This window comes from Vidua chalybeata, chromosome 4, assembly GCF_026979565.1.
Source record: "Vidua chalybeata isolate OUT-0048 chromosome 4, bVidCha1 merged haplotype, whole genome shotgun sequence".
In the NCBI taxonomy this organism is placed as follows: domain Eukaryota; kingdom Metazoa; phylum Chordata; class Aves; order Passeriformes; family Viduidae; genus Vidua; species Vidua chalybeata.
Window position 1 is genome coordinate 17210565 of NC_071533.1, and position 12281 is coordinate 17222845.

The following is a 12281-nucleotide window of genomic DNA, read 5'->3' on the forward strand; positions in this document are numbered from 1 at the left end:
ATTACTGGATGCAGGAGAATCCTGAGATTGTAGGAGTTCTCACTGCTTGAACATAAGAGTTAAGCCTTAAAACTATTCACAGTTGCATCTTAGCTTATTTGAAGGTAGGTGCTAGACTTCTGTAAAATAATTGTTAGTCCTTGTAGAATAAGCCCAAGTGTATGAGGTTCACTAGGCAGATATTCATAATTAGTTCTGTTTTTTTTTTTTAGTGCAGTTGAAACACATCAATTATTTAATGAGTTTTGAAGTGCTGAAATGTGTTTCCCTCTCAAAGAAAAATTTATGCCATGAGGCAATGAACAGTTTACCTTTGCCCAGTCAATAAGTGTTTTTTTAGACATATGAAAATAATGTTAATCCATAGGGGAGGACTGAGGATCCTCAATGTGCATAAGAGGAAGCCTTTCAGTTTCTCTTACTTGAAATTTGTAAAAATATACTTGAAAACTGCTGAAATGAAGTTAGCACTGAGATTCAAGGAATGTGCTAAGGAACTCAGAGTGCATTTTGGGAGATAGTTTTTAAGGACTTCCTTCTTGCATTTACATCTGTTGCATATGCAGAGTCATGCAGAAATAAGTTTAAATGTTCTGGGAGGGAACAGTGATAAAGAAAAAATTCAGTGAGGCTCTACAATGAACAAATAAAGGGAAGTTTTCTGTCAGTAGAAAATAAAACTTGCCTGCATTTTCTTTTCTTTAAAATTACTCAAACTATGCATCAAAGGTGTTGGATTTTTAATTTTTTGGCACCAGGAAGCTTAAAGTCCTCATTTGACGATTAATATTCCTTACAGAGTATTGTGCTCTGTCTGTAGTGTTTTGAGAAGTGTTTAACTCTTCATATTCTTTGCACTCAGGAGAATGTTTTGGTACAAGCTTATGGCAAGGACATTTGATAGTCCCTATCTCTACAGACAACTTAGTGAATATACGTTTTAAGACTAACTTTGGTGCATATACACACTGAGGTTTTGTTCAGTAGCCCTGATTCAATGTAGAAATTCTGTCCAATTTTCCACCCTTACTGAAAACAGTAATTGTAATTTTATTTTCTGATTGAAGTTTTTTAACATAAAACTGGTGCCAGCAAAACCTGTAAAGCAAAAATGAAAATATAAGGTTCAGGTGCTAAAAGTTAAATTGTTTATCCATCAATTTGTTATATGTATTCTGTGGTAAGTAGATTAACACAGCTGATTTGGGCAACCAGTCAAGTAATTTTGAGAGGTTTGTGGAGAGATTTCCAATTTTAAAAGATGATGTGTGTGCATATACATTTATTTATTTATTTATTTATATATTTATCAGCAGTAAATGGAGCAGATGAAGGATTCCAGCATCACATATGGCTAAGAGAAGGGAGCTAGGGAAAGTCTGTGCAGAGAACTGTCAAACAGCATGTGAGTGAGCAGGATGAAGACAGACAGGTTGTCTCCATCACTGTGGATGCACAAAGTACAGAAAAGGGAACACATACCGCTTACACCTTCTTCCTCTGTATTCCCACCACTGTAGAATTAGACGGTGAGGAGTGGCATACAGGTGCAGTACAAATGCCACTGTGTGTGATGTTTTTTTTTCCACAGGAGATGTACATCTCACATTTGAAGGGGCTGCCTCCATCTAAGCTAAACTTACAGTTTATAAACAGAACATGAGTTCTCCCCATGTGGAGAAGACAAATCAGTCACTTGGGCTCCGTTTATTCTTAGAGGTCCTGACCACAGGGATGGCAAAACTTCACCCTGTTCCCACTCTTAGTCCACTGCCCTAGCAACATTTCAGTGGGAGATGAACTGGGACAAAACTCCTGAAAAACATACTTTACCCAAGACAAATGGAACAGCAAAAATTTCCCGTTTTGCAAAGCACAGAGTCTAACAATTTAATTATGTCAAAAGAATAGGCAGCAATAGCAAAATACATCTAAGTAAGTCTTTACTAGTGAAATAAAAATCCGTATGAGAATGCAATACCATCACAGAATATTGCATCTCTAATTATTATATAAGCTTACCTTAAAAGTCAACAATGCTGTAATTTTGCTTTTTGTAGAGTGGTACTTATGTTCTGGTGGAAAAAAATGTAATGCTTTGTTTTGTAGTAAGTTCATTTTGGACAATTATAAGTCTACTTAGTGTAAATTGGACTTTGTTTGGAAAATGTTATTTTTATTGAAAGTTATTGAAGTGATGACAGAAAACTCTCCTATTCCTTGTCTGATCCATGCCCAAATGAGGGTCAGAAAAGAAATTCCTTTTCCCATAAGCTGAAAATTTAAAATAAATAATTTTCATATTTTATTCAATTTTTAAAGGATCATTTTCTACATGTATAGTATTTCATTTTGACTATAATGCCATTGAAAAGTGTGAATTATTTAATGAGTTTTGAAGAGCTTAACTGCCATTTCTTTAAAATCCTAAAATCCTTAAATGCATCTAGGATGCAGACAATTTAAATCCACACAGCTGTTTGCTTACTCCCCCCAGTAGAATGCAGAAGGGAATCAGGGCTGTAAAAGTGCAATAACCCTTCCTGTGTTGAGATAAACAGTTTAGAAAGTAAAGCAAAAGCTGTGGACAAAAATAAAACAAAACAAGGAATTCATTCCCCACTTCCTGTGGGCAGCTGTCCATGATCTCCAGGAAAGCAGGATTGCCTACTGCATGATGGCTACTTGGGAAGGCAAATGCCATCACTTCATCTTCTTCATCACTTCATCTTCTCAGCTCTGACTGCTGATCACGAGGCCATATGGTCTGGAATGTCCCTTAGGTCAGTCAGGGTCCACTGTCCCAGCTGCATCACCTCCCAGCTCCTTGCTCACACCCATTCTGCTCGCTACTGGAGCAGTGTGAGGAGCAGCAAAGGCCTTCATGCTGTGTGACCAACCCCTGTCAAATAAAAACAGTGTCACTTTGCTAGCCTGGTTTGATTATAGCCAGCAGTGCTGCCTCACTGCTCTCCTGTGCTTTCCAATTGTTCTGCATTTTATTTCCTTGTCTGTGAACTCCAGAGGGAGGTATCACATTTTTTTCTTTTTTTGTCCAGTTTAGTTGTACTGTAGTTCTTGAGAAGAATCCCTTCATTTTGTTTGGTATTATGGCAACTGATGAGGATTAACTAGGGTGAGCTGTGAAAGTGACTTCTCCTTTTGCTTGCCTTGGTTTTAGTGGGGTTACTCAGTTACCTTTGGAGCAGGCAGCAGACACAGAGGTGCACCAATTGCTACCCATTCTCCCATGTGTTTAGGAGCACTTTTTCCTTCAGAGCAGTGCTGTGTCTCATAGAAGAGCAGAAGGCAAAATTTTTCACCAAGAATGGTCATCAGACAGACTTAGTCCTGAATGTGCTTCAGTCACAGCAGCCTCTCACCACACTCCTCTGGAATTTCCATCATATTGCTCCCAAGGAAAGGTGAGACCATAAGTACACCTAAAGCTCTACTGACTGCTTTACAATAGCACCTAAAAATCCAAGAACTTCCTGACTGCCAGATAAGAGGAGACAATGTGTCCTTTTTAGCACTATTTCACCAGAAACACAGGTTGAGAAAGACCTGATTTGCTTTTGTGACACTATGTTCCACAAAGAGATTGCATTTAAAAAATGCTATTAATTATTTTAGAATTTTTTCCACCCATCTGAAGAATGGTTAACAGCTTGAAATAATGCAGGATCTTTGTGATATGGGTTGCATGACTGTCTCACAGCAGAATTTTCTCAAAATAGGATTCAATGATTTAAGTAGTTGAAATCCCCAGCTGCCTGTGCTAAAGACAAAAGAGTGGCCAATTTAATTAACCACAGCTGCAAGGAGCATAATTCATTATCAATTTTACCAATATCAATATCCCAAATGTGAAAGAGGCTGGAACACAGATGTCTAACCAGGAAGGCAATGCTGTAAATCTGATTGCTTTCCTTGCTCTCTTGCTCTTTAACTGATTGCAAGAAAAAAACGAAAACCAAACCAACCAAACAAACAAAAAAACCAAACAAACAACAAAAAAAACCCCAAAACCCAAACAAAAAACCCTCCAATTTATTTGATTAGCATAGTGGAAAACTGCCAAAAAAAGTCATTAAAGAGCACTTCCCTGAATCCTTAAAATTGCTTTTGCTTCCATTACAAATACTTCCCTTCTAACCTGATTTTGTCATGCAACAGTTGTGGCAGTGACAATGGTTAGTCACAGAAATGAAAAAAAGGAAGGAGTTCAAGTGGTCACATAGACTGTCTTCTTAAATCTAGGAGAAAATTAACTGTATCTGATTCATTAATATGTTTCTTAAAATCAATTTTAGAAATTCCTATCACCAGGTACTCTGCCACATCTTTGCCTATCAGTCAACACTGTCAGGAGTAAGATTTGCCATGTATTTGTTATAAATTGAGGCAAATAATTTGTTCAGCCTTTCGAGAATCAATCAGAAATTTATTGGTTACAGCAAGCAATGGCAAGCACACAGCGCTGGGTGCAGCCGGGGAGTCAGCGCTCCGCCAACGGCTCACACCATTTCCCCCTTCTTGAAATGAACAGGGCTAATGCCTTTATTAATGTTCAGCTCTTTATTAAAAAGATCAGCCGGACAGGGGGCTCGACACAGAGCTCGCCCCTGCAGTTGTAGCTTTCCCAGGTGGCTGAAAGGAAGGAGGCATGCAGAGTCTGTCACTGAAGTCCAGAGCAGCAGCTGTCCCTTCTTCTTTCCTTGTGGCACACCAGTGGCCAGAGGATGAGGAGGCGTGGTGTGCAGAGTCTGTTGCTGAAGTCCAGAACAACAGCTGTCCCCGCTCCTTCCCTGGTGGCAGCACTAGGGCTCTCTCTCTGTCTCCCTGTCTCCCTGCTTCTCACAGCCTAACCTAGTCTATTCTTTGTTAGGTGATGGCGACGAGTAAAAGTCAATCAGGGGATGTGTTTCCCTCTTCCTCAGCTAGGGCATTTGTCTAGACTCTACTGTGTTCAGTTTTTGATCTATGGTCCTTTTTATCTCCTAAAAATACTCACATGATCCTAAGGGTTGTTTATTAGCATGTTAGTCCCAGAATGGCAGTGTGGAGGGGTGGGAGGCCAGTTATCTCCAGGTAGTTTAGAGAAAAGAAACAGAGCAATTAGCTAATTAGCATTTCAATATCGGTACTTAGCTAGAGTTAGTAGTTTTTTTAGTGTTGCCATGGGAACTAAGAAGGCCCTGCCTGCGTGCGGCATGGGTTTTTGCTCTCCCCGGCTGCACGCGGCTCTTGGGAGCCCGGCTGTGGCGTAGCTTCCACGTGCTGTTGGGGTTTGCTGCCGCGTGTTCCCGGACACGGCTCCGTGTCTTGGGTGCGTGGGCTGGCCAGCCTCTGTTACCGTGCGCTAGGGACCCGGCAAAGAGGAAGGAATTTGTCCATTTACTCCGTGCTTAGCAGGAACAGTTTATTGGTCACGCGGCGCGGTTCGATGGAAAGACGCGACCGCTCCCGGCACTCGCATGGGAGAAAATGGCGCTTGACTGCAGGCGGGATAGGGCTTTATGGAGGGGCGGGGCGAGAGGATCCACAGCCTGCCGCCCAATAGGGGCGGCTGCCGTGGCGGTGACGCCAGCAACCGCGACCAACCAGAGAGCCCCGCAGGGGCGGTCACCGAGCCTTGGGCTGAGCGGGATTGTGTGGCTCGGGGTGGCCAGCACGGGGTTTCCCGGGGCCGGACGGCAGGGTGCTTACAGGAGCGGCACAGGGGTAAGATCCGGCAGCAGGCAACATGGGGCCAGAAACCGCGGGGGGGAACAACACGGGGGAAACACGGGATTACAGAACTTGACTTATTTTAACATAAATTAAAAACTCTAATCTAAACCCAAACTCCGGGATGCAACACTCCTCTCTTCCTCCTCGGTGAAAAGTTCACGGCCCTGTAATGATCTTTTCCATATAAGGTTAGTTATGTGCCTAAGTTCTAGTTGCACAATCAGCTTAAGTAATTAACATACTATCTAGTTTCTGTCTTGCAGTTTTCTGTTATCTACACAAGTCCTGCGTTCCCTTAATGATGAACAAAGAGTCCTTTTTAACTTATCACATATTTAGCATTATTTTTGTGCTCTAAATTAAGATAATTACTATTTACTTTGCCTTTGAAAATCAGAGCTGATTAGGGAGTCACATTTTCATTCTACAAGGAATTCCAGCCTCCAAATGCTATTGTTATCCCAAATGAGAGAAAGAAGCCAAAATGGTATTTTTTTCCTCAAAGTTAAAATGTCATATCTTGGATTAGGATGACCAAAATGTTTTCAAGTCTGTCAAACCATTTGTCTAATTATCCTTTCATACAGTCATCTGCATGAAATCATTCAAAGAAAAGATTTTAGCATTATCAGAATGGTACATGAAAGCTGAAATTATGTGCTTTGCCTTTCCTGCTGAAATTGCTACCGAATCTTTTACATGCCTGTGTTATGTGTAATAGGCACAGTTCGCGTCTATAAAGTGATATATGGATAGGAGTTTTATATGATTAAGTATAGACACAAAGCAAGTGAGCCAGGGCCAAGGGGGGGGGCTGTCTCATGTATGTCAAAACCATTGTAGACAAGGCTTTATTTACAAGTTAATACAAGTGGCTCACACAGAGATGGGCCGTTTCTTGAGATAATCTAGGAACGCACAAGCGATGATCGTCCTGGCAACTACCCGGGATTGGAATCGCTGGAATCTCCGGGGGATGCATCTCAATGTTGGGTTCCCGTAACTCCATCATTGATGTACATTGCTTCCCGGACCTCGGATTGTTCAACCGGCGCTGGGAAAAGAGACTTTATGAATATGTGGGACTTTGAATGGAAAGAAAAGGCTGATCACCGAAATTCCGGCCTCAAGCAAAATAAACTGTATAAAAACTGCTCACGCAGAACAGGTGTTGTGAAGCACAGGAGACCCTCTGCTAGAGTAGCTGAACCTGTGTATCACCCAGCGCTGATCCCGAGCTCGGCACTGTCCTTTTCTTTGTGGCTGGCTCAGATAGAATTTGTTCTTTATAAGAAAAATTATTTTTTCTTTTTTTAATTTGGCTGGGTCATTTTTTACCCATAACGCCTGTGACTTGTTTATTTTATTCTCAAATAAATTACATTCTTTGTTGGAAGATTATTCTAACTCTTTGCTAGATTGCAGTGAATAGCTTGCTTGGTAATTTTTTTTTTTTTTTTACAAGGACAATGACTGTGATAATAGATTTTTTTTAAAAGACAAGCTTTCCTGTTATTTACAATCAAATTCTGTGTTAAAATATTACATGAAAACCAACACAGATTAGTATTTTATCCAATTTTACTGAAATTATTTTACTAATATCACCAATATCCAAAACCTTAGTTTCAGAATAAATCAAGACTTCTGGGCAAGAAACTACTAGAGCTGAGACAGAGGATGTGCACCAGAGACCTGTAACACCACTGAAGTCATTGATGTTGCATTCTTTGAGCTGCTGGAATTAAACACGGGTAGGGAGTGGAGAGGGAGCAGGGGGCAACAGCAGATCTACTTTTTTCCCTTTGAATCCTGAGCTCCCTGCACTATATGAGTGTGCCTATCATTGCACACAGTGCATCATTACTAGTGGGAGATAGGCATAGCTCCAGGAATGTGTGTGGAGATCAGGAGAAACCCCTGGAAATTAAATTTGTGGGGAAGTCAGCATTCTTTCTAGTTCAGTGCAGCAAACTAATAAAAACAGCTTGTAGTGAGTGAATCAATAAACAATAACCCCACCCTCAGCTGAGTTTTCCATGATAAAGTTACGTTGATTTAGCATGATTTAACAGCATGATTTAATCTTGGAAACTTCAACCTTGGAGTGGACTCCTGCATTCCCAACCAACCCACATTGCTAGGTCAAGATTGCTGCTTTTCTTTTACTGAATAGGACACTTGATGTTGAAGCAGACAGAAATAATGCCCCATTGCTCTGCTGCTCTTTGCTGAACCTGCATTTCCCACTCAGCCTGATCTAAAGCTGATTTACTGCCACTAGAGCTGACAGAATCCTGTTAGTCACTGAAATAACATCAGCATAACAGGAGGGGAATGGAGCAACAGATGTTTATCGCAGACCAGGATCCCAAACATCTGAGGAGACTTAACAGCTTCTTCTGTTCAAATTACAGATTTTGCATGAAGCTCCAAGGCAAAATACAAATGCCAGCCTGACAGCTTCACAGCCCAGAAACTAGTTCTCATTGTCCCTGCTAAATCCAGCCCTCTCTACATCTCACCCAAATTTCCACAGACTCATAGTAAAATCTTCCTCTGGAAATGCTGCATTGTACCAGAACACATCGCTGTTGGTCGAAATGAGACACAGTACCACTGCTTTATATTTTGACCACAAACCCCAACATTATCTCTTCTCCTCAAGGTCATGGAGATATTTTGACTACATCACATACTCTGTGAGCTGCCATGTATTGCATCTTCTTACACCTTCTTCAAGCTGCTTTTGGGAGCATTGCTGTTTAACACCAGCAAAATATGTGTCATTTGCTACTGTTCCTAAACCTTCCTTTGCAACATCTGCTTCCCAGGTAGGAGGGCCAGTGCTAGTAGAAATGAAGACACCATGTGTTCAGTTCAATAAAGAAGTGTATTAATGCACAGGAGGTGTCAGTGCTCTCCCCAGCTATCAAAAGAAGGCTGTATCCAAGTCTCAGGAGGTTTGAGGTACAAGGTGAAAGAAGCACCAGCCAGGGCTGTGGAGCCTGCTGTCATTTAGCAATGAGAGCTTGTACTTTGCATCTGTTAGTGCTGACACCTCCTTGTGATGGGGCTTGCCACTCAACATCAGTAGAAAAAGGAAACAGCCCAACTTACTGGCAGCCAAAATACTATATATTCAGGGGAGCCTTTAGAGCAGCAGAGAAAGGACCAAGCATCTCACTGCACTGATTTCTAAGGGCAGAAATGATCAGATTCCTAAAGTGTCTTTAAAATGGTCTCATTTGACTGGCTTTAATACATGATTCTTGCTTTCTTAGGCTGAGTGATTATTTTATTCAAAATATCCAGAATACAGTTCCTTAAAAATAGGTCCTTTCCTGCACTATATTAATTGTCATAAATAGTAAACACATACAAAATATCCTCTGAAGCTAGACAATTTCATTCTCTACTTAAAATTCTCCCTATTATTTAAATGATGGGAATTCACTTTGCTTGCAAAAAAATATTTTGCTTGTTGACATGTTTTTCACATTAAATCTATGACTAAAGAGCAGGAAATTGACAAAATATCTCTCTTCTCTATATGTTGAGGTTTTTTTTTATTCCCCCTCTGGTTTTCCTTTTACACCAACATGGGACATTATTTTTCATTGCACCTGCCTGGATTGTGTCAACTCACACCTTTTATCAGAATGGACATCTGATGTTTTTTCAAAGACTAAAATCTGTAAGTCCCATCATTATATGATATTTCTCTTAAGAGAAATCAGTTTCTAACTGATTATCTCAGATGCTACATTTTAACTGGGGAATGGGCATTTGTCATAAAAAACTGGGTGCTCCCTGCCCCAAACCAGAAATATCCTCAAACTTAATTCTAAATATATTTGCACATATATGTGTGTTTATAAAGATGTATATTATCCTACCCCCTATATATATATTTATGAATTAAGTCAATCTTGGGATTTTTTAGATGTTTGTGACAGGCATAACCACGAGCATTAAAACATCTTTGCAAGTTTCTAAGGTAACAGAATGTGTTTGTTTCCAAACTGAAATCTAGAGGACCAATAATTTACAAGAGAGAAGAAAAAAATTTAGCAAAACATGGAAAGCAAACAGACCATAATGAATCATTCTTGGATTTCACTACTTGAAGGCACCTTAAAAATAGGGAATGGATTTCCATAGTGTATAATGACATCTGACTGCTGAAATGTCACTGGTATTTGGGAGCAACAACTCTCAAAAAGCCTCGGTGCCTGGACAATTCACATACATTTTCCCAAACACATTACAGCTGCCCAACATGTAGAAACACCATTCCAAGAGCTCAGTTGAAAGCAAAATGAATTATATGAGATATAAATATCCATTGATTATAGCAGGGTAATTGTTTAAGGTATTTCCCTCATGCACAAAAAAATATTTCAATTATATCTAACCTAGAAATTCTCCTTTATAGAGTTTAACAGCTGCTTTCTCAATACTTTAAACTGCTTAACTTTTTTTATCCTCTGGCTTAACAGCTGAAGTGTTTTCCACAGGTTTACTTTGAAAAAGTAAATCTAATGTACTATAATGTCACTGGTAAATGTTTATTTACTGTAGACTTTACATGCTGTTAATTTATCTTCTCTTTATAAGTAATTTTCCAGAAAATTCAGCCTGTGAAGATTCAATGAAGAACCAGCTTTTAATCTTAAGAAGATTTTTTAAAAGTTCTTTATTGAAATGCTGTCAATAATGAAGCAGAAAAATGTTCTGCAACCTGTACTTTTTTCTTCTCCCTGCAGCTCCTGTAATTTGATGTATTCTCTTCTTGCATCCTTTATATGCCCATAAAGTTAATTACAGCTACACCTTATTCACATCCTTAATCTTCAAGCTATTGAATAGGCTTTAATGAATATGGGATATATTATTTAATCTAAAAGACAAATCAGGCAGAAAAAAGGGGAGAACAAGGAGGTATTCACTGCTTTTAAAGGCCGATCCAGTATAAGAGAGTTTTGAGCATATCTCCCCAACCCTATCTATTTTTCTGCTCTGACAGATCCCATCCCTCCTTACACTCCTAAAAAACTTCAGCATTTAGGGCTCTTCAAGGGACATAGATTCCTCTTCCTCTTCTTACCATCTGACTTTTCTAGCATTTTGTTTTTGTATCAGTGGAAGCTGAACTCTTTTCCTCTTTCTCTTTGGGTAGCATTTCAACACCCTTTTTTCTCCACTCTCCTCATTTTCCTATTGCAAGCCTTCCTGACTCAGTATCCACCTCCTCATATAACATCCACAGGCAGTTTTCTATATCAGGGACACAGAATCTCACTCTGCTTATGTGCTACTCTGATATATTTGTTCTCTGCATGTAATTAAATCTACTAATTATCTGCTGACATTCAAATTCATAGCACCATGGAGCCCTTTTAAGCAGAACCTTGTCAATATTTCCAGCGACTTGTTTTTTTTTGGTTTTTTTTTTTTTTTTTTTTTTTTTTTTTTGTTTGGTTTTTTTTTGGTTTGTTTTTTTTTTTTTTTTTGGTAGGGAGGGCAAAAGGAGAGGGAGATGGGGAATAGGATTGTTTTCATTTTCTCCTTTGAGTTATAGCCTACATTTCCAGTAAGCACCTACTCCCAAGCCAAAATAATAAAATCTGGTAGTTGTGGATCTTTAATAAGAGGGTCTGCAGCTGGTGTTTTCTTACTGTCTCACATACTTAAATTTGACATGTCTAGAGGTAAAAGATCCCTGGGGAAGATAATGCTAGATTGCTGCGCATCTGCTTGGAAATTGGATAAACTCCCAAAATTCCTGACTCTGGTCACAGAGACACTGAAGGTGATCAGCGAGGATAGAATGATGAACAGCAGCTACAGTTTCCCTGTTTGAGAATGACTTGGAGTTCTCCTTTCAAAGTAGGTGCCAAAACTGGCGCAGCAAGGGCCTGAATCTGTGTTCAATCCTGGCTATTATGATGTGCAAGTGTTAATGCTGGGTTTTGAAATCAAATTCAGCTTTTGCCCACAGCAGTGCCCTGGATGCAGCAGGCACAGCTCAGATTGATCCCTCCACTCTAATGGCTCAACATCTCTCCATGTGCTGTGAACACTTTGAATCCAAGGTGGAAGTGCTCAGGTCTAACAAGTTGTGTCTTCTCCTAACCCATGCCTGAGATGTTTCCACCCCCTGCTCTGCCAGCACAGAGCACAGAGCTTGCAGAGAGGGGCAATGTCTTCCTGTTCCACTTCTTGATGTTGCTTTCCCACCAGCACCCTGTGAGTCTCTGCAGATAAGAATTAGACCTTTTTGCTTTTAACTTTTTTACTAAAAGAAAGTGGATTAACTCCTTTAGGGGAAGGAACTGCCTAGGATCTGTTTGATCTTCTGTCTGCATTCACAATTTGATCTGTTTTTCCAAGCAGTCAAAAACTTGTTTTTTGTATTTTTAATAAGGCTGGGAAGAATTGTTCTGGGTGTCTCTAACAACTGTCCAAACTTTTCGGGCACCTTTTCACTCATGAACAGGTCTGTTGAGAGCACAGATTATTTTCTTACAAAACCACGATAA